Raw genomic sequence first — 23744 nt, 5'->3', positions numbered from 1 at the left:
CCCAAGGGGGGACCAAAGGGAAAAAATGAAAATTTGTGGACCCACTTCCCCCAAGGGGGAACCAAAGGGAGAAATTCAAAAAAATGATAAATTGCAGACCCACTTCCTCCAAGGGGGCCAAAGGCAAAAATTCAAAAAATTAAAATTTGCGGACCCACTTCCTTCAAGGGGAAAAATTCAAAAAGTTCACAATTTTCGGATCCATTTTCCCCAAGAGGGGACCAAAGAGAAAAATTTAAAAAAAAAAAAATGTAAATTTTTGGATCCATTTTTTCCAAGGGGGCCACAGGGACCCATTTCCCCCAAAGAAAACAATTAAAAAAAATTTGCGGACCAACTTCCCCCAAGAGGGAACCAAAGGAAAAAATCAAAAATTTGAAAAATTAGAAAAAATTCAAAAAATCGGATATTTGCGGACATTCTTCCCCCAATGGGGGACCAAAGGGAAATTTAAAAAAAAAATTGAAAATTTGCGAACCCTCTTCTCCCAAGGGGGGACCAAAGTGAAAAATTCAAAAATTTGGAAATTTGCGGACCCACTTCCCCCAAGGGGGGACCAAAGGGAAAAATTCGAAGAAAAATTGAAAATTTGCGGACCTTCTTCCCCCAAGGGGGGACCAAAGGAAAAAATTCAAAAAATTGAAAATTTGTGAACCCTCTTCTCCCAAGGGGGGAACAAAGTAAAAAATTCAAAAATTTGGAAATTTGCGGACCCACTTCCCCCAAGGGGGGACCAAAGGGAAAAATTCGAATAAAAATTGAAAATTTGCGGACCTTCTTCCCCCAAGGGGGGACCAAACGAAAAAATTCAAAAAATCGGAAATTTGCGGACATTCTTCCCCCAATGGAGGACCAAAGGGAAATTTAAAAAAAATGAAAATTTGCGAACCCTCTTCTCCCAAGGGGGGACCAAAGTGAAAAATTCAAAAATTTGGAAATTTGCGGACCCACTTCCCCCAAGGGGGGACCAAAGGGAAAAATTCGAAGAAAAATTGAAAATTTGCGGACCTTCTTCCCCCAAGGGGGGACCAAAGGAAAAAATTCAAAAAATCGGAAATTTGCGAACCCTCTTCTCCCAAGAGGGGACCAAAGTGAAAAATTCAAAAATTTGGAAATTTGCGGACCCACTTCCCCCAAGGGGGGACCAAAGGGAAAAATTCGAAGAAAAATTGAAAATTTGCGGACCTTCTTCACCCAAGGGGGGACCAAAGGAAAAAATTCAAAAAATCGGAAATTTGCGGACCTTCTTCCCCCAATGGGGGACCAAAGGGAAATTTAAAAAAAAATGAAAATTTGCGAACCCTCTTCTCCCAAGGGGGGACCAAAGTGAAAAATTCAAAAATTTGGAAATTTGCGGACCCACTTCCCCCAAGGGGGGACCAAGGGGAAAAATTCGAAGAAAAATTGAAAATTTGCGGACCTTCTTCCCCCAAGGGGGGACCAAAGGAAAAAATTCGAAAAATTGAAAATTTGTGAACCCTCTTCTCCCAAGGGGGGACCAAAGTGAAAAATTCAAAAATTTGGAAATTTGCGGACCCACTTCCCCCAAGGGGGGACCAAAGGGAAAAATTCGAAGAAAAATTGAAAATTTGCGGACCTTCTTCCCCCAAGGGGGGACCAAAGGAAAAAATTCAAAAAATCGGAAATTTGCGGACATTCTTCCCCCAATGGAGAACCAAAGGGAAATTTAAAAAAAAAATTGAAAATTTGCGAACCCTCTTCTCCCAAGGGGGGACCAAAGTGAAAAATTCAAAAATTTGGAAATTTGCGGACCCACTTCCCCCAAGGGGGGACCAAAGGGAAAAATTCGAAGAAAAATTGAAAATTTGCGGACCTTCTTCCCCCAAGGGGGGACCAAAGGAAAAAATTCAAAAAATCGGAAATTTGCGGACCTTCTTCCCCCAATGGGGGACCAAAGGGAAATTTAAAAAAAAAATTGAAAATTTGCGAACCCTCTTCTCCCAAGGGGGGACCAAAGTGAAAAATTCAAAAATTTGGAAATTTGCGGACCCACTTCCCCCAAGGGGGGACCAAAGGGAAAAATTCGAAGAAAAATTGAAAATTTGCGGACCTTCTTCCCCCAAGGGGGGACCAAAGGAAAAAATTCAAAAAATCGGAAATTTGCGGACCCTCTTCTCCCAAGGGGGGACCAAAGTGAAAAATTCAAAAATTTGGAAATTTGCGGACCCACTTCCCCCAAGGGGGGACCAAAGGGAAAAATTCGAAGAAAAATTGAAAATTTGCGGACCTTCTTCCCCCAAGGGGGGACCAAAGGAAAAAATTCAAAAAATCGGAAATTTGCGGACCCTCTTCTCCCAAGGGGGGACCAAAGTGAAAAATTCAAAAATTTGGAAATTTGCGGACCCACTTCCCCCAAGGGGGGACCAAAGGGAAAAATTCGAAGAAAAATTGAAAATTTGCGGACCTTCTTCCCCCAAGGGGGGACCAAAGGAAAAAATTCAAAAAATCGGAAATTTGCGGACCTTCTTCCCCCAATGGGGGACCAAAGGGAAATTAAAAAAAAAAATTGAAAATTTGCGAACCCTCTTCTCCCAAGGGGGGACCAAAGTGAAAAATTCAAAAATTTGGAAATTTGCGGACCCACTTCCCCCAAGGGGGGACCAAAGGGAAAAATTCGAAGAAAAATTGAAAATTTGCGGACCTTCTTCCCCCAAGGGGGGACCAAAGGAAAAAATTAAAAAAATCGGAAATTTGCGGACCTTCTTCCCCCAATGGGGGACCAAAGGGAAATTTAAAAAAAAATTGAAAATTTATGAACCCTCTTCTCCCAAGGGGGGACCAAAGTGAAAAATTCAAAAATTTGGAAATTTGCGGACCCACTTCCCCCAAGGGGGGACCAAAGGGAAAAATTCGAAGAAAAATTGAAAATTTGCGGACCTTCTTCCCCCAAGGGGGGACCATAGGAAAAAATTCAAAAAATCGGAAATTTGCAAACCCTCTTCTCCCAAGGGGGGACCAAAGGGAAAAAATGAAAATTTGTGGACCCACTTCCCCCAAGGGGGAACCAAAGGTAGAAATTCAAAAAAATGATAAATTGCAGACCCACTTCCTCCAAGGGGGCCAAAGGCAAAAATTCAAAAAATTAAAATTTGCGGACCCACTTCCTCCAAGGGGAAAAATTCAAAAAGTTCACAATTTTCGGATCCATTTTCCCCAAGAGAGGACCAAAGGGAAAAATTTAAAAAAAAAATGTAAATTTTTGGATCCATTTTTTCCAAGGGGGCCACAGGGACCCATTTCCCCCAAAGAAAACAATTAAAAAAAATTTGCGGACCAACTTCCCCCAAGAGGGAACCAAAGGAAAAAATCAAAAATTTGAAAAATTTGCAAACTTTCTTTCTCCGAGGAAGGACCAGGGAAAACTTCAAAAAATTGAAAATTTGCGGACCTTCTTCCCCAAGGAAAAAATTCAAAAAATCGGAAATTTGCGGACCTTCTTCCCCCAATGGGGGACCAAAGGGAAATTTAAAAAAAAAATTGAAAATTTGTGAACCCTCTTCTCCCAAGGGAGGACCAAAGTGAAAAATTCAAAAATTTGGAAATTTGCGGACCCACTTCCCCCAAGGGGGAACCTAAGGCAAAATTCGAAGAAAAATTGAAAATTTGCGGACCTTCTTCCCCCAAGGGGGGACCAAAGGAAAAAATTCAAAAAATCGGAAATTTGCGAACCCTCTTCTCCCAAGGGGGGACCAAAGGGAAAAAATGAAAATTTGTGGACCCACTTCCCCCAAGGGGGAACCAAAGGGAGAAATTCAAAAAAATGATAAATTGCAGACCCACTTCCTCCAAGGGGGCCAAAGGCAAAAATTCAAAAAATTAAAATTTGCGGACCCACTTCCTTCAAGGGGAAAAATTCAAAAAGTTCACAATTTTCGGATCCATTTTCCCCAAGAGGGGACCAAAGAGAAAAATTTAAAAAAAAAATGTAAATTTTTGGATCCATTTTTTCCAAGGGGGCCACAGGGACCCATTTCCCCCAAAGAAAACAATTAAAAAAAATTTGCGGACCAACTTCCCCCAAGAGGGAACCAAAGGAAAAAATCAAAAATTTGAAAAATTTGCAAACTTTCTTTCTCCGAGGAAGGACCAGGGAAAACTTCAAAAATTTGAAAATTTGCAAACCCCCTTCCCCCAAGGGGGGGCTAATGGGAAAAATTCAAAAAATTGAAAATTTGCGGACCCTCTTCCTCCAAGGGGGGACTAAAGGGAAAAATTTGAAAATTTGCAGACCCTCTTCTCCCAAGGGGGGACCAATGAGAAAAATTCAAAAAATTGAAAATTAGCGGACCCTCTTCCACCAAGGGGGGACCAAAGAGAAAAATTCAAAAATATAAAAATTTGCGGACCCCCTTCCCCCAAGGTGCTGTCTATTAATTATGTAAGGGTTTATAGGGGGAAGGGGGGGTTTGAGAAATCGAAAACAAACAAAAATGTTTAGGGTTCTCATACAAAAAATATTACAAGGGGGGGTGGGGCTGTCGAAAAATCGTAATTTTTTTCTTACGTAATTAATTGACAGTCCCCAAAGGGGGTCCAAAGGGAAAACTTCAAAAATTTAAAAATTTGTGGGCCCCCTTCCCTACAAGGGGGGACCAAAGGGTAAAATTCAAAAAATCGGAAATTTGCGGACCTTCTTCCCCCAAGGGGGAACCAAAGGAAAAAATTCAAAAAATCGGAAATTTGCGGACCTTCTTCCCCCAATGGGGGACCAAAGGGAAATTTAAAAAAAAATTGAAAATTTGCGAACCCTCTTCTCCCAAGGGGGGACCAAAGTGAAAAATTCAAAAATTTGGAAATTTGCGGACCCACTTCCCCCAAGGGGGGACCAAAGGGAAAAATTCGAAGAAAAATTGAAAATTTGCGGACCTTCTTCCCCCAAGGGGGGACCAAAGGAAAAAAAATTCAAAAAATTGAAAATTTGTGAACCCTCTTCTCCCAAGGGGGGACCAAAGTAAAAAATTCAAAAATTTGGAAATTTGCGGACCCACTTCCCCCAAGGGGGGACCAAAGGGAAAAATTCGAAGAAAAATTGAAAATTTGCGGACCTTCTTCCCCCAAGGGGGAACCAAAGGAAAAAATTCAAAAAATCGGAAATTTGCGAACCCTCTTCTCCCAAGATGGGACCAAAGTGAAAAATTCAAAAATTTGGAAATTTGCGGACCCACTTCCCCCAAGGGGGGACCAAAGGAAAAAATTCGAAGAAAAATTGAAAATTTGCGGACTTTCTTCCCCCAAGGGGGGACCAAAGGAAAAAATTCAAAAAATCGGATATTTGCGGACATTCTTCCCCCAATGGGGGACCAAAGGGAAATTTAAAAAAAAATTGAAAATTTGCGAACCCTCTTCTCCCAAGGGGGGACCAAAGTGAAAAATTCAAAAATTTGGAAATTTGCGGACCCACTTCCCCCAAGGGGGGACCAAAGGGAAAAATTCGAAGAAAAATTGAAAATTTGCGGACCTTCTTCCCCCAAGGGGGGACCAAAGGAAAAAATTCAAAAAATTGAAAATTTGTGAACCCTCTTCTCCCAAGGGGGGACCAAAGTAAAAAATTCAAAAATTTGGAAATTTGCGGACCCACTTCCCCCAAGGGGGGACCAAAGGGAAAAAGTCGAATAAAAATTGAAAATTTGCGGACCTTCTTCCCCCAAGGGGGGACCAAACGAAAAAATTCAAAAAATCGGAAATTTGCAGACATTCTTCCCCCAATGGAGGACCAAAGGGAAATTTAAAAAAAATGAAAATTTGCGAACCCTTTTCTCCCAAGGGGGGACCAAAGTGAAAAATTCAAAAATTTGGAAATTTGCGGACCCACTTCCCCCAAGGGGGGACCAAAGGGAAAAATTCGAAGAAAAATTGAAAATTTGCGGACCTTCTTCCCCCAATGGGGGACCAAAGGGAAATTTAAAAAAAAATGAAAATTTGCGAACCCTCTTCTCCCAAGGGGGGACCAAAGTGAAAAATTCAAAAATTTGGAAATTTGCGGACCCACTTCCCCCAAGGGGGGACCAAGGGGAAAAATTCGAAGAAAAATTGAAAATTTGCGGACCTTCTTCCCCCAAGGGGGGACCAAAGGAAAAAATTCAAAAAATTGAAAATTTGTGAACCCTCTTCTCCCAAGGGGGGACCAAAGTGAAAAATTCAAAAATTTGGAAATTTGCGGACCCACTTCCCCCAAGGGGGGACCAAAGGGAAAAATTCGAAGAAAAATTGAAAATTTGCGGACCTTCTTCCCCCAAGGGGGGACCAAAGGAAAAAATTCAAAAAATCGGAAATTTGCGAACCCTCTTCTCCCAAGAGGGGACCAAAGTGAAAAATTCAAAAATTTGGAAATTTGCGGACCCACTTCCCCCAAGGGGGGACCAAAGGGACAAATTCGAAGAAAAATTGAAAATTTGCGGACCTTCTTCCCCCAAGGGGGGACCAAAGGAAAAAATTCAAAAAATTGAAAATTTGCGGACCTTCTTCCCCCAAGGGGGGACCAAAGCAAAAAATTCAAAAAATCGGAAATTTGCGAACCTTCTTCCCCCAATGGGGGACCAAAGGGAAATTTAAAAAAAATGAAAATTTGCGGACCCTCTTCTCCCAAGGGGGGACCAAAGTGAAAAATTCAAAAATTTGGAAATTTGCGGACCCACTTCCCCCAAGGGGGGACCAAAGGAAAACATTCGAAGAAAAATTGAAAATTTGCGGACCTTCTTCTCCAAGGAAAAAATTCAAAAAATCGGAAATTTGCGGACCTTCTTCTCCCAAGGGGGGACCAAAGTGAAAAATTCAAAAATTTGGAAATTTGCGGACCCACTTCCCTCTCCCACACCTAAGGGAAAAATTCGAAGAAAAATTGAAAATTTGCGGACCTTCTTCCCCCAAGGGGGGACCAAAGGAAAAAATTCAAAAAATCGGAAATTTGCGAACCCTCTTCTCCCAAGGGGGGACCAAAGGGAAAAAATGAAAATTTGTGGACCCACTTCCCCCAAGGGGGAACCAAAGGGAGAAATTCAAAAAAATGATAAATTGCAGACCCACTTCCTCCAAGGGGGCCAAAGGCAAAAATTCAAAAAATTAAAATTTGCGGACCCACTTCCTCCAAGCCCAAGGGGAAAAATTCAAAAAGTTCACAATTTTCGGATCCATTTTCCCCAAGAGGGGACCAAAGGGAAAAATTTAAAAACAAAATGTAAATTTTTGGATCCATTTTTTCCAAGGGGGGGACAGGGACCCATTTCCCCCAAAGAAAACAATTAAAAAAAATTTGCGGACCAACTTCCCCCAAGAGGGAACCAAAGGAAAAAATCAAAAATTTGAAAAATTTGCAAACTTTCTTTCTCCGAGGAAGGACCAGGGAAAACTTCAAAAATTTGAAAATTTGCAAACCCCCTTCCCCCAAGGGGGGGCTAATGGGAAAAATTCAAAAAATTGAAAATTTGCGGACCCTCTTCCTCCAAGGGGGGACTAAAGGGAAAAATTTGAAAATTTGCAGACCCTCTTCTCCCAAGGGGGGACCAATGAAAAAAATTCAAAAAAATGAAAATTAGCGGACCCTCTTCCACCAAGGGGGGACCAAAGAGAAAAATTCAAAAATATAAAAATTTGCGGACCCCCTTCCCCCAAGGTGCTGTCTATTAATTATGTAAGGGTTTATAGGGGGAAGGGGGGGTTTGAGAAATCGAAAACAAACAAAAATGTTTAGGGTTCTCATACAAAAAATATTACAAGGGGGGGTGGGGCTGTCGAAAAATCGTAATTTTTTTCTTACGTAATTAATGGACAGCCCCCAAAGGGGGTCCAAAGGGAAAACTTCAAAAATTTAAAAATTTGTGGGCCCCCTTCCCTACAAGGGGGGACCAAAGGGAAAAATTCAAAAAATCGGAAATTTGCGGACCTTCTTCCCCCAATGGGGGACCAAAGGGAAATTTAAAAAAAATTGAAAATTTGCGAACCCTCTTCTCCCAAGGGGGGACCAAAGTGAAAAATTCAAAAATTTGGAAATTTGGGGACCCACTTCCCCCGAGGGGGGACCAAAGGGAAAAATTCGAAGAAAAATTGAAAATTTGCGGACCTTCTTCCCCCAAGGGGGGACCAAAGGAAAAAATTCAAAAAATCGGAAATTTGCGAACTCTTTTCTCCCAAGATGGGACCAAAGAGAAAAATTCAAAAATTTGGAAATTTGCGGACCCACTTCCCCCAAGGGGGGACCAAAGGGAAAAATTCGAAGAAAAATTGAAAATTTGCGGACCTTCTTCCCCCAAGGGGGGACCAAAGGAAAAAATTCAAAAAATTGAAAATTTGTGAACCCTCTTCTCCCAAGGGGGGACCAAAGTGAAAAATTCAAAAATTTGGAAATTTGCGGACCCACTTCCCCCAAGGGGGGACCAAAGGGAAAAATTCGAATAAAAATTGAAAATTTGCGGACCTTCTTCCCCCAAGGGGGGACCAAAGGAAAAAATTCAAAAAATCGGAAATTTGCGAACTCTTTTCTCCCAAGATGGGACCAAAGAGAAAAATTCAAAAATTTGGAAATTTGCGGACCCACTTCCCCCAAGGGGGGACCAAAGGGAAAAATTCGAAGAAAAATTGAAAATTTGCGGACCTTCTTCCCCCAAGGGGGAACCAAAGGAAAAAATTCAAAAAATCGGAAATTTGCGAACCCTCTTCTCCCAAGATGGGACCAAAGTGAAAAATTCAAAAATTTGGAAATTTGCGGACCCACTTCCCCCAAGGGGGGACCAAAGGAAAAAATTCGAAGAAAAATTGAAAATTTGCGGACTTTCTTCCCCCAAGGGGGGACCAAAGGAAAAAATTCAAAAAATCGGATATTTGCGGACATTCTTCCCCCAATGGGGGACCAAAGGGAAATTTAAAAAAAAATTGAAAATTTGCGAACCCTCTTCTCCCAAGGGGGGACCAAAGTGAAAAATTCAAAAATTTGGAAATTTGCGGACCCACTTCCCCCAAGGGGGGACCAAAGGGAAAAATTCGAAGAAAAATTGAAAATTTGCGGACCTTCTTCCCCCAAGGGGGGACCAAAGGAAAAAATTCAAAAAATTGAAAATTTGTGAACCCTCTTCTCCCAAGGGGGGACCAAAGTAAAAAATTCAAAAATTTGGAAATTTGCGGACCCACTTCCCCCAAGGGGGGACCAAAGGGAAAAAGTCGAATAAAAATTGAAAATTTGCGGACCTTCTTCCCCCAAGGGGGGACCAAACGAAAAAATTCAAAAAATCGGAAATTTGCAGACATTCTTCCCCCAATGGAGGACCAAAGGGAAATTTAAAAAAAATGAAAATTTGCGAACCCTTTTCTCCCAAGGGGGGACCAAAGTGAAAAATTCAAAAATTTGGAAATTTGCGGACCCACTTCCCCCAAGGGGGGACCAAAGGGAAAAATTCGAAGAAAAATTGAAAATTTGCGGACCTTCTTCCCCCAATGGGGGACCAAAGGGAAATTTAAAAAAAAATGAAAATTTGCGAACCCTCTTCTCCCAAGGGGGGACCAAAGTGAAAAATTCAAAAATTTGGAAATTTGCGGACCCACTTCCCCCAAGGGGGGACCAAGGGGAAAAATTCGAAGAAAAATTGAAAATTTGCGGACCTTCTTCCCCCAAGGGGGGACCAAAGGAAAAAATTCAAAAAATTGAAAATTTGTGAACCCTCTTCTCCCAAGGGGGGACCAAAGTGAAAAATTCAAAAATTTGGAAATTTGCGGACCCACTTCCCCCAAGGGGGGACCAAAGGGAAAAATTCGAAGAAAAATTGAAAATTTGCGGACCTTCTTCCCCCAAGGGGGGACCAAAGGAAAAAATTCAAAAAATCGGAAATTTGCGAACCCTCTTCTCCCAAGAGGGGACCAAAGTGAAAAATTCAAAAATTTGGAAATTTGCGGACCCACTTCCCCCAAGGGGGGACCAAAGGGACAAATTCGAAGAAAAATTGAAAATTTGCGGACCTTCTTCCCCCAAGGGGGGACCAAAGGAAAAAATTCAAAAAATTGAAAATTTGCGGACCTTCTTCCCCCAAGGGGGGACCAAAGCAAAAAATTCAAAAAATCGGAAATTTGCGAACCTTCTTCCCCCAATGGGGGACCAAAGGGAAATTTAAAAAAAATGAAAATTTGCGGACCCTCTTCTCCCAAGGGGGGACCAAAGTGAAAAATTCAAAAATTTGGAAATTTGCGGACCCACTTCCCCCAAGGGGGGACCAAAGGAAAACATTCGAAGAAAAATTGAAAATTTGCGGACCTTCTTCTCCAAGGAAAAAATTCAAAAAATCGGAAATTTGCGGACCTTCTTCTCCCAAGGGGGGACCAAAGTGAAAAATTCAAAAATTTGGAAATTTGCGGACCCACTTCCCTCTCCCACACCTAAGGGAAAAATTCGAAGAAAAATTGAAAATTTGCGGACCTTCTTCCCCCAAGGGGGGACCAAAGGAAAAAATTCAAAAAATCGGAAATTTGCGAACCCTCTTCTCCCAAGGGGGGACCAAAGGGAAAAAATGAAAATTTGTGGACCCACTTCCCCCAAGGGGGAACCAAAGGGAGAAATTCAAAAAAATGATAAATTGCAGACCCACTTCCTCCAAGGGGGCCAAAGGCAAAAATTCAAAAAATTAAAATTTGCGGACCCACTTCCTCCAAGCCCAAGGGGAAAAATTCAAAAAGTTCACAATTTTCGGATCCATTTTCCCCAAGAGGGGACCAAAGGGAAAAATTTAAAAACAAAATGTAAATTTTTGGATCCATTTTTTCCAAGGGGGGGACAGGGACCCATTTCCCCCAAAGAAAACAATTAAAAAAAATTTGCGGACCAACTTCCCCCAAGAGGGAACCAAAGGAAAAAATCAAAAATTTGAAAAATTTGCAAACTTTCTTTCTCCGAGGAAGGACCAGGGAAAACTTCAAAAATTTGAAAATTTGCAAACCCCCTTCCCCCAAGGGGGGGCTAATGGGAAAAATTCAAAAAATTGAAAATTTGCGGACCCTCTTCCTCCAAGGGGGGACTAAAGGGAAAAATTTGAAAATTTGCAGACCCTCTTCTCCCAAGGGGGGACCAATGAAAAAAATTCAAAAAAATGAAAATTAGCGGACCCTCTTCCACCAAGGGGGGACCAAAGAGAAAAATTCAAAAATATAAAAATTTGCGGACCCCCTTCCCCCAAGGTGCTGTCTATTAATTATGTAAGGGTTTATAGGGGGAAGGGGGGGTTTGAGAAATCGAAAACAAACAAAAATGTTTAGGGTTCTCATACAAAAAATATTACAAGGGGGGGTGGGGCTGTCGAAAAATCGTAATTTTTTTCTTACGTAATTAATGGACAGCCCCCAAAGGGGGTCCAAAGGGAAAACTTCAAAAATTTAAAAATTTGTGGGCCCCCTTCCCTACAAGGGGGGACCAAAGGGAAAAATTCAAAAAATCGGAAATTTGCGGACCTTCTTCCCCCAATGGGGGACCAAAGGGAAATTTAAAAAAAATTGAAAATTTGCGAACCCTCTTCTCCCAAGGGGGGACCAAAGTGAAAAATTCAAAAATTTGGAAATTTGGGGACCCACTTCCCCCGAGGGGGGACCAAAGGGAAAAATTCGAAGAAAAATTGAAAATTTGCGGACCTTCTTCCCCCAAGGGGGGACCAAAGGAAAAAATTCAAAAAATCGGAAATTTGCGAACTCTTTTCTCCCAAGATGGGACCAAAGAGAAAAATTCAAAAATTTGGAAATTTGCGGACCCACTTCCCCCAAGGGGGGACCAAAGGGAAAAATTCGAAGAAAAATTGAAAATTTGCGGACCTTCTTCCCCCAAGGGGGGACCAAAGGAAAAAATTCAAAAAATTGAAAATTTGTGAACCCTCTTCTCCCAAGGGGGGACCAAAGTGAAAAATTCAAAAATTTGGAAATTTGCGGACCCACTTCCCCCAAGGGGGGACCAAAGGGAAAAATTCGAATAAAAATTGAAAATTTGCGGACCTTCTTCCCCCAAGGGGGGACCAAACGAAAAAATTCAAAAAATCGGAAATTTGCGGACATTCTTCCCCCAATGGAGGACCAAAGGGAAATTTAAAAAAAAATTGAAAATTTGCGAACCCTCTTCTCCCAAGGGGGGACCAAAGTGAAAAATTCAAAAATTTGGAAATTTGCGGACCCACTTCCCCCAAGTGGGGACCAAAGGGAAAAATTCGAAGAAAAATTGAAAATTTTCGGACCTTCTTCCCCCAAGGGGGGACCAAAGGAAAAAATTCAAAAAATCGGAAATTTGCGGACCTTCTTCCCCCAATGGGGGACCAAAGGGAAATTTAAAAAAAAAATTGAAAATTTGCGAACCCTCTTCTCCCAAGGGGGGACCAAAGTGAAAAATTCAAAAATTTGGAAATTTGCGGACCCACTTCCCCCAAGGGGGGACCAAAGGGAAAAATTCGAAGAAAAATTGAAAATTTGCGGACCTTCTTCCCCCAAGGGTGTAACAAGCGTGGAAGCTCACTGCAACGATCTTTGCTTCCGCGCCAGGTAGCCGAGCTACCGCAAAGCCGCGATGTGACAAATGCCCGATGAGACTCTGGTAGGATCACTTCTGAACACACAAGATACCCGCAACCAATCAACCAACAAATAAGCCAATAATCTTAGAAATCAATTAATGCAACGATATTCTCGAACTAAAATAAAATACTCGCACGGTTCAATTCGAATTTAAAAAGTCCCATTTGGCTAACGCCTGAATTTATTCCACCAACCTAACCCCTAGTCGCGACTAGATCTACTTCTTTCTAATTGGAATTCCTATTCTAGTACATCACCTGTTTTCTGGATCGAGTGACGTCAGGCGACATGATGACGATTGGTGACGTAGGGGTTGCGACGACGGTCGACTACGTTGCGTACCGGTACGATGTGACTTTCGGATGAACGGTCGCTCGAAAGCTTCTGGGGGAACTTCTCCACCCCACGATGCTTATAGACGAGTGCATCGATGAACTGAATTCATCGCGGTCCGAGAATTTTGACACTAGAGCGGGGTCGCTTCCAATCAGAAGTGGAAGATTTCCAATTAGAATTGAACAATTCTGATTGGGAACGACCCCGCTGTAGTGTCAAAATTCTCGGACCGCGATGAATTCAGTTCATCGGTGCACTCGTCTATGCTGGCAGCGGGTGACTTTTTATGCTGCTTTACCGTATTATGGCGTAGGCTTGTACGGGTATCGGCCCGTAGGCGTTGTGGTATCCTGATGTTGGTGTGTGTTAGGTTACGAGGCAGTTGAGTTGAGTATCTGAACGACGACGGACGTACGTGAATAATGGTAAGATCTTCGGATCGTATTCAGTGAAGTTTGACTAGGTATTGTGAGCCTGAGCCATACAGAACCGGAGGATATCACATTGGCGATCCTGCCATGATATTGGCAATGGTTTAGTGTCGCAAAACATTGAAAAGTTATTGAATTTGGGATGTAAAAAGAAAAAAAATATTTTTTTTCTTTTTCTGAAGTGTGTTGTGAGTGCCGAGAAGTGTCAGCTTTGCAGAAGGTAAGAAGGTAGAGATGTTCATGCGGCATGGTTGCCAGTAATAATCATTTGTTTAAATAGTTAATGTTAATACTTGCGCAGAGTTTTAGCTCATTGCCAAGTATTTTGAATGTTGCGTCGGGTTGAGCCCATGACCAACACATATGTATTGCGCCGAGTATAGCTCACGGCCAATACAAAATGCTTGAGTAGAGATCAGCTAATTGCCAAGCATTGTTAATGTTGCGTCGGGTAAAGCCCATGGCCAACATATGCATTGCGCCGAGTGAAGCTCATGGCCAATGCAATAATTCAGGTAACAAAGCTTGAGTAGAGTGAAAGTGGCATTTTGAAAAGTTTTCGAGGGAAGCCCGAGGTCAATTTTTGAATTGACCAGAGTCTGGCTCAGGACCAATCCAAGAATACACGCTTGAGTAGAGTTCCAGCTCATTACCAAGCATTTAAGCTGTTGATTAAGATGATGCTGAGTCTGAGATCAAACATATTTCAATGCATTTGAGAAGGAAATGGAATAAGAACTGTAAGGTTGTATCACCAGCGGTGGAATGGTATCCATTTTTTCCGGCAAACTGGTTTGCAGAGTGTGAATAAACCCTGGTGCCAAGTACATGAGCCAGTTACTGTCGAATCGATGTAACACACTGGATTCGATTCATATAAGAATCATACGAAATAAGGACACGGTAATAAATGGTGTTGGGTTCCTGATTGGACACGTAAAATAAATAATTTTCTTTGATGCATTAGGGTCGTGAAGTTGGTCTATGATTTTACAGGATACATACTGAGAAGCGAGCTGAGAAGAGTATTGATTGGAAGGTGATTTGTATTATTAGAAGAGGCTACTCCTTCTTTTTTTCAAGAGGTATAGCATTTTTGCACCGTATTCGACCCCCTGCAGAAATGTTTTGTCACACCACAATATGTTCCCACCAGTTTCAGCATAAAAGCATTAAAGCGTCGGTTACAATTTTTGGGTGGTGCATGGAATAATCGGTTTGTTTACTTGCTACTTTCTTTTGTGTTTGACGTGTGAACAAATATTTTAGACGACTGCACATTCGCACGATAATCTAAAAAAAAACAAAGCAAGATGCAATACCTAAGTTTAATCTTGTTTCCCCAGTCAGTAACAAAAATTGGTTGATTGAAGGCATAAACTAAAGCACGTCCTGCAATTAGACTTGCTGAGAAAAAAAATTATCGATAACATTTTTTTTATTATTGCGAAATCAATTATGACTTGATTTAGTTACCAGGATTTTGGGAACACTGTTCACGGGGCAAGTGGGTGACTCACAGCGCAGCATTGGGTTCATCATCGAGTTTTGAATGTTTCGTCATGGAGGTGGTGGTTTGTTTTGCTTGCTCTGCTCGCCCGCCAGTGCAGTTGAATGTTAGCTGGTCGTCGGCGCTTCCGCAGTTCAAAAAAAAAAAAAAAAGACTTCAAGATGTGATCAGCAGACATCAAATTGCATTCGATTTGCGATGTTGCACAGAGTTCGTGATTCGGTGAACAAATCAACCAGCTTCGGTCACGTGATGAAAAATTAACGGAGGCTTTTAGTTGTGTGTTTACTAGGGGGGAAACAAGCTAGCGGTAGAGAGAGTGCTTGTGTGACCACCGAAACCATGGGACAGGAAGACCTAGACAGTAATCCTATTGGATTGCGGCGTCTGCGATACGGTGTTCATTTTAAGTGGTGAGTTGTCTCTGTTTGTGTGAATTGAAACATACACTACTATTCCTGGTGCGGTGCGCTGTACGTTTGTCGACATTGGAGGTGGAGGACAAATATAGAGGAGTGCACCGATGAACTGAATTCATCGCGGCCCGAGAATTTTGACACTAGAGCGGGGTCGCTTCCAATCAGAAGTGAAAGATTTCCAATCAGAATTGAACAATTCTGATTGGGAACGACCCCGCTGTAGTGTCAAAATTCTCGGACCGCGATGAATTCAGTTCATCGGTGCACTCGTCTATAGACGAGTGCATCGATGAACTGAATTCATCGCGGTCCGAGAATTTTGACACTAGAGCGGGGTCGCTTCCAATCAGAAGTGGAAGATTTCCAATTAGAATTGAACAATTCTGATTGGGAACGACCCCGCTGTAGTGTCAAAATTCTCGGACCGCGATGAATTCAGTTCATCGGTGCACTCGTCTATAGGGTAAGTGAACCAGCTGAGTGGCACAAAATAAGGCATCGTCGATTACAGTGATGCTTGATGCCCGTAAATATTATTAGGACAAATGCTTTGTTTGAATGTGATTAGCATTGAACATTTTGATCGTATTTTTATTAACTGTTCTAAGTTTTCTCGAATATTGATCAATCTAATTGCCCGCGCGGTAGAAATTTATGAGAAATGTCAAAATCTTGTATCTTCGTGTAACTTTGCTTGGATAACTCAAGGTTACAAACTACTTATTTCGAATAAGATTACATATGATTAAAAATGACTAAAGATAATACAAAGTTAGGACGGCGATTCATACAACGTTGTATCAATGATTGATGATTATAAGTTAAGTCGAAAGAAAATAAAATAAGAGTTCTGATATTTAACAGCCTAATTTTCAAATAATTGTCAAATTTAACGATTAATCTTTTCTCAACTCGCTGGTTCGCATGAAAATAGATAAGATGGAACGATTCAATCACTTAATTGATGGTTCGTGGTTGTGCGGTTAGTGTCACTAAGCATTTAGTCGAATCTTGCGGAGGAGCGTGGTTTTGATTCCTGCCACAGCTGTCAGGAAAAGGCTTTGGCACTAGGCGCTGAATACTTGTCCATTGTTTAGTCAGTGTAGTGTTTTCCCTCAAAGAGCGAATATCTCAGTGTTCCTATTTAAAAAAAATAGGTATATGGGGATTGCATAAAACAATTTGATTTAAGATTGTTAAAATACAAAAACATACAAGTTACACATTCACATACATTGGTGTTAGAATGAAAAGTGAAAAAAAAGTATAAAAAGTTAATTTATTTTTTTCTGCATTGGGCGGAGGGAGAAAGTGAATGGATATGTGGTGGTTTTTCAAATCCAATATTATTATTTATTCCCGATGTCAATTAATACTGTTTTCAACATTTTCTGCAAAGGGAGGATGTGGTATCCTGATGTTGGTGTGTGTTAGGTTACGAGGCAGTTGAGTTGAGTATCTGAACGACGACGGACGTACGTGAATAATGGTAAGATCTTCGGATCGTATTCAGTGAAGTTTGACTAGGTATTGTGAGCCTGAGCCATACAGAACCGGAGGATATCACAGGCGTGATTCCGTTTTTCGGGCCGCGGTACCGTTGATGGGGTACGCGGAACTTCGCCCTCCGGGCGAGACGGATGCTCTGGTACGTTGAGCGGTCGTACAGGGTGACGTAAGCACGACCTTACCACCTCCTAGATGGTTTATCCGGTATAGATTACTGTGTGATTCGGCCACGTGGTGGATTCCGGTGGGCAAGATGGAGGCTGTGCCCCAACCGGCGACCTTCGTTTGAAGGTGTACTGATTCGACTGGCTAATTCTCTCCGCTTCTGCGATTTGATTCCGCTAATTAACAATTCAAAATCATTTGCATATGGCTGCCACTAACTCCTCTGGCAATTTTTCCACGTGAAACACTGGCTCTTCTTCTGGCACACACCCTATCTTTGGAACTTACTAAACCGGACTGATACCGTAGCTTGCATTTCATTTGCCAAGCCCTCATTCTTTCCAGGCTTCTATTGTATTGTATCGAACGCGACGACGTATTTGTTGGCTTATTGATTGTAGGTGACCCCCTATGAACATAGGTGAATTTTTTTAGATTTGCGCTACTCGCTACCAAGCCTTTCGAGGGGACTTGTCCCATTTGATTTGGGATTCAAATTTTTAAACTATTTAATGAGAAAGTATTGTAACCCTGTTACATTACTCCAAACACATACGAAGAAAAATATTTTCTTAGAACTTAGTCTAAGAAAATATTTTTCTAAGCCTTTCATATTTTCAAATTCATAGATTCGCCTATTTTCTTGTAAAATTTTGGATATTGGTTTAAAAATTAAGGAATTGCTTTAGTTGGCTGGCCACCCTTTCACACACAGAAAAAAATAATGTAAAGTGCCTCGATGTGATCCAGGCTGATGTAATAAAAACCGATGTAAACACGATTTTTAGACGTACAATCACATCGGTTTGGTGCTAAATTACATCTTCCTTGAGATTACATAAAAACAAGATCTCGATATCGTATTCCGTTGTATCTGTGTGATATTTGCATCGGAAAAATGAAAATATTACACAGAAACAGCTGCAACCAAGTGGTTGCGATAAAGTTGTGTAAAATCACACACAATTTATGCTATATCGCATTCGATCTCGCAACACTGTTCTGTTCTGTTCCACGATCACGAGCGCTAAGCTGCCATGTTTAATTTTCTGGTATTTCGTGAGGTTCAAGACTGCAGCGGCCGTTTTTTATTAATTTTGGTAAGTTTAGCACATAATATTGCAGTAAAATATAAATAAATATAATGTTTTGTAAACTTGTAGGCATGTGACCATTCCTGAACGGGAGATGCTCGGTCGGAGTGGACGAGCAATCCAGAAAGCAGTCATTGAAATCATTGCGGCTAGATGGAATCCCTACCGTAACACGACAGACCGTAACGGACAGACCGGGCACACCCACGGAGATTAACCGGATTGATAATCCGCCGTGCCAACGACTAGCAAAACATGCCATAAATGCCGCAAGGACAAAATGTACTCCGGTGGAATGTGCAAGCGGAGATAGTGTCCATTTCAAAAAGCTCTTTGGAATCGGTAGTTCGTTCGTTCGTCAGATGTCAAACTGGTTGACCGGATTGACCGGAGGGAGTCACGACGCAGGCTAGACGGAATCCCTGCCGAACCAGACAAACCGGAACGGAAATCGATAATTCGCCATGCCAACCACAGATTCCCCAAACGTAGCAAGAACTGTGTTCCGGCGGAATGCGCAAGCGGAGGAAACGCTTTTCATTTCGATTTGCTCTTTGGTTTTGGAAGTTTATTCGTTAGAAATCGCACTAAATGAGTGGAAAAAGTCACGATTTAACTATCGATGTTAACGGCTGATGCGACTTGATCTCTTTTGATGGCAGAAATATGCAGCAGCTTTGTAAAGTTATTTCGTTGTGTCAAAGTTTAGAGCTGCTTGGGGAACTTTGAAGCGCGAGCTCACAAGTCATAAGTATATAGAGGCGGATCGATTACGGTTGTACCTGTTGGCGGAGCTGAGGAACCGGTTTCGGATATATGATTGATTCCTCGCCGGAAGTGAGGCAGAAAATTGAGAAGTAAGTTGAATGTAATGTTAAATTTAAATTTCAGCATTTATTTCTTATGTTATGTATGTGATTTATCTTTACCAGGCTTAGCAGGCAATATCCTTTAGGAGCAAAAAGTATGTTGTCCTGTTCAGAAGTAGGTTGAATATGGTTGAAGTTGCTGCATCCTGCTCTGACCCATTTGTTGACGAGCAGGATGGAGCAACTTCGATCATGTCTAACCTACTATTTTTTTGATCAAATGGCTTTCCGTTTTTCTTTTGAGCTGAAATTACCCTCCTTTTGAGAAAATTTCTAAAAGTTGTTTCATGGGTTTTAAATAGGATCTTAGAAACACTCGAAGAAATTAAAACTTCGTTGCTCCATTCATAAAAATTTGTTAAGTAGCTAATTTACATTTGTGATTCTATTGGTATTTGTAATATAAATAGTTTGGCTGATTGAAAAAACGTTTTTGGCATAACGTCCCCACTGGGACAAATCCTGCTTCTTAGCTTAGTGTCTTATGAGCACTTCAGTTGATAAAAGAGTTTCCTCTGTAATTGACCATTTTTCTTTCGTTTATTGTGTGATAGCTACGAAGATACTTCATTAGCCAAGGAACTCGAAGACTGCATCGACCGAGAATCGAATTTGTTGCCTAGGAGTTCCTTCGGGAATTCCTCCAAGAATCCCTGCGGGAGCTCCACCAGAAGTTCCTCCGGGAACTTCTTCAGGAGCACTACCAGGAATTCCTCCAGGAGTTCCTCCAAGAATTCCTTGAACAATCCTTCCACGTGTTCCTGCGGGAATACCCCCTGAAGTTGCGCCGGAAATTTCTCCAAGAGTTCCTTGGGGAATTCCTCTAGGAGTTTTCCCGGTAATTCCTCCAAGAATCCCTGCTATTTGTTCAGGGGAATTTGTTCAGGAGAATCTGCAGAAATTCTTCCAGGAATTCCTTCGGGAGTTCCCCTGGGAATTCCTCTAGGAATCCCTGCGGGAGCTCCACTAGAAGTTCCTCCGGGAATTTCTTCAGGAGAACCACCAGGAGTTCCTCCAAGAATCCCTTAGGGAATCCTTCCACGTGTTCCTCCGGGAATACCTCCAGAAGTTGCTCCGGAAATTTCTCCAGGAGTTCCTTTGGGAATTCCTCTGGGAGTTTCCCCGGGCTTCGTGACCGAGCGGTTAGCGGCGTCAGTCGTTTAGGTATCTCGTGAGCTTCGGAGTGTGGGTTCGATTCCCGCTCCAGTCGGGGAAAACTTTACGTCAAACGAAAAATTCTCCACTGGGCCACTGGGTGTTATATGTGTTGTCCCGTTGTCTAATGTTAGTTATGTTCAGTCTGTGCGGCCACTGGCCGAAGACGGTGTGATTGTCTTTTTTTCTTTTTAAGAATCCCTGCGGGAGCTCCACCAGAAGTTCCTCCGGGAATTTCTTCGGAAGTTCCACCAGAAATTCCTCCGGAAATTTATTTAGAAGAACCTCAAGGAATTCATCCAAGAGTTCCTCCAGGAACTCCTCCAAGAATCCCTTTGGGAATCCTTCCACGTGTTCCTCCGGGAATATCTCTAGAAGTTGCGCCGGGAATTTCTCCAGGTGTTCCCCCGGGAATTCCTCCAAGAATCCCTGCGGGAGCTCCACCAGAAGTTCCTCCGGGAATTTCTTCAGGAGAACCACCAGGGATTCCTCCAGGAATTCCTCGAAGAATTCCATCGGGAATCCTTCCACGTCTTTCTCCGGGAATATCTCCACAAAGTGCGCCAGGAATTTCTCCAGAAGTTTCTTTGGGAATTCCTCTAGGAGTTCCCTGGAAATTGTTCCAAGAAACCCTTCGGGAATCCTTCTTCCAAAAATCCCTTCGGGAGTTCCACCACAAATTCCTCCGGGAATTTCTTCAGAAGAACCACCCAGAACTCCTCCAGGAGTTCCTCCGGGAATTCCTCCAAGAATCCCTTTGGGAATCCTTCCACGTGTTTCTCCGGGAATACCTCCAGAAGTTGCGCCGGGAATTTCTCCAGGTATTCCCCTGGGAATTCCTCCAAGAATCCCTGCAGGAGCTCCGCCAGAAGTTCCTCCGGGAATTTCTTCAGGAGAACCACCAGGAATTCCTCCAGGAATTCTTCCGGGAATTCCTCCAAGAATCCCTTCGAGAATTCCTCCAAGAATCCCTTCGAGAATCCTTCCACGTGTTCCTCCGGGAATACCTCCACATGTTGCGCCGGGAATTTCTCCAGAAGTTCCTTTGGGAATTTCTCTAGGAGTTCCCCCGGGAATTCCTCCAAGAATCCCTTCGGAAATCCTTCCTCCAAGAATCCCTTCGGGAGTTACATCAGACGTTCCTCCGGGAATTTCTTCAGAAGAACCACCAGGAATTCCTCCAGAAGTTACTCCGGGAACTCCTCCAAGAATACCTTAGGTAATCCTTCCAGGTATTCCTCTAGAAGTTGCGCCGGGAATTTCTCCAGGAGTTCCCCCAGGAACTCCTCCAAGAATCCCTTTGGGAATCCTTCCACGTGTTCTTCCGGTAATACCTCCACAAGTTGCGCCGGGAATTTCTGCAGAAGTTCCTTTGGGAATTCCAAATTCCTATACTATAGTTTCGTTGGAATTCCACCAGAGATTCTCCAGGAATTTTACGGAAATCTCTCCAAGAGTTCCGCAAGAATTCTTTCAGCAGTTATGTGAGACTCTCTCCAATATTTTTGTGGGACTTTTTTTTTCAAAATTTTCACAAATTTCTCCCCATTTGCACAGGGCCTTCGGGGCCTTCCCTCCAGAAATTTTCTGCAAATTCTTCCAGAAATTCCACAGAAATTGATATAGCCATTTTAAAGACATTCCGGAATTTCCCTTCCCTTAAAATTCGTCAAGGAGTTTCACAGAAATTCTTCCAAGATTTGCCTGGGAATTCAACCAGGATTTTCCCGACGATGATTTTAGAATTTCAACGGAATAATCTTCCGGCAATTTACAAGAAATTCATTCAAGAGTTTCTTGGAATTCCTCCAGAATTTTCCTGAAAATGTATCCAAGAATTCTTCCTGTAGGTTTTATGTATAATCCCTCCAGGATATCCCTAGTGAGCATGAGCATGAGCATGAGCATGAGCATAGATGACCGCACAATTCGTAGTTGCTACTCCGTGATTGACCAGAACAATCGAAATTGCACAAGGAACCAATGAATAGGGCTTAGGACTAGCTTACCATTCTCAATGTACACAGTTCGAGAGCTCTCAACTTTAATAGGGTCAATAACGGCGCCGGCCACGTCCTTACGGTCATCGAGGATGGAAGGAAATGTTAGTAAGACAAACGTTGTTATAAAGACCGCGAATCGCTGCATCTCCACGTTTGTCTCGGGAAGGAATTTTTTGTTAGTAGGGTAAGGTACATTGTCAGTCCGGGAGTCACCTATGGTTGGTGATATGATTTGACAATGGATCAATACACAAACCGCCGTTAACAACCGACCACTTTTCGACGCAAAAACTAGCCAAAAAGAAAATTCTATCGCGCGTCTCCACTCCACAAGGGAGCAGAAACCTTTAGTCTATTCCACACAGAAATACACTGAACGCGACTCACTTGTCAGCGCCCGGATTGTTTTCGACCGGCGAGCCCGAACTAACACTTTTCACTCTTTTGTGTAAATGCAAAATATGAAAGAAAATAAACTAAAAGTGTATTGGGAACTAGCGCGACGGGAAGCGAAAAATTCGGAACCGACTCGATCCACGACGCGTCCACCGCACACTCACCGCCGTCGAAATGCTCACTTCGGAATACAAATACGCTTACACTCCGAACCCGCACGACGAAATCACTTCGGACGACTGGCGGTGGATTTCTTGAGCCACCGCCAGCGAGGTTGAAATGGCACAAAAATCCGATCACCACGCTTACGCTCCGAACCCGCACGACGAAATCACTTCGGACGACTGGCGGTGGATTTCTTGAGCCACCGCCAGCGAGATTGGAATGGCGCGCAAATCCGACCACCGCGCTTACACTCCGAACCGCACGACGAAATCACTTCGGACGACTGGCGGTGGATTTCTTGAGCCTCCGCCAGCGAGGTTGAAATGGCGCGCAAATCCGACCACCGCGCTTACACTCCGAACCGCACGACGAAATCACTTCGGACGACTGGCCCCTCCAGGATATCCCTAGTATATCTCCTAAAAATTCCCCTGGGGTTCCAGGAAAACTTCTCTCTGTGTTCCTCGAGAATTCCTACAGAAAATCATCGGGTATTCCACCAGGAGTTCCCCAGGTATTTCTTTAGGAGTTTTACGGGAATATCATCAGAAGTACCTCGAGAATTCCTCCAGGAGTTCCCCGGAAATATCTGCAGAAGTTCTTCGGGAATATCTCCAGAAGTTTCTCGGGAATTCATTCTAAAGTTCCTCGGAAGTTCCTCCAGGAGTTCCTTGGAAATTTCCCCGGGAGTTCCTCAGAAATTTCTCTACAATTTCTTCGAGGATTCATCCAAAAGTTCCCAGTTTCAAGTTGTTCCAGGAGTTTCTCGGTAATTCTTCCATCATTTCCAAGTTGTTCCTGGAGTTCCTCGAAAATTCCTCCTGGAGTTGCATGAGTATTGCTTCAGGAGTTACTCGAGAATTGCCCCAGGGGCTCCTGCAGGATTTCTTCAGGAGTTCTTCGGGGATTTCTCTAAGAGCTTCCCAAAAATATCTGCAGCAGTTCTTCGGGAATATCTCCAGAAGTTCCTTGATAATTTCTCCGAGAGCTCCTCAGGAATTTCTCAAGAATTTCCTCGAGGATTCATTTAGGAGTTCTTAGGAATTTTTCACCGAGAGTTCCTCGGGAACTTTTCTGAAGTTGCTTAAAAATGTATCTAGAATTTCCTCGAAGAATCATTCAGGAGTTGCCAGGATTTTTTTTCTCCAA

The sequence above is a fragment of the Aedes albopictus genome, chromosome 3, assembly GCF_035046485.1.
Source record: "Aedes albopictus strain Foshan chromosome 3, AalbF5, whole genome shotgun sequence".
NCBI classification, from domain to species: domain Eukaryota; kingdom Metazoa; phylum Arthropoda; class Insecta; order Diptera; family Culicidae; genus Aedes; species Aedes albopictus.
This window is presented reverse-complemented; position numbering follows the sequence as displayed.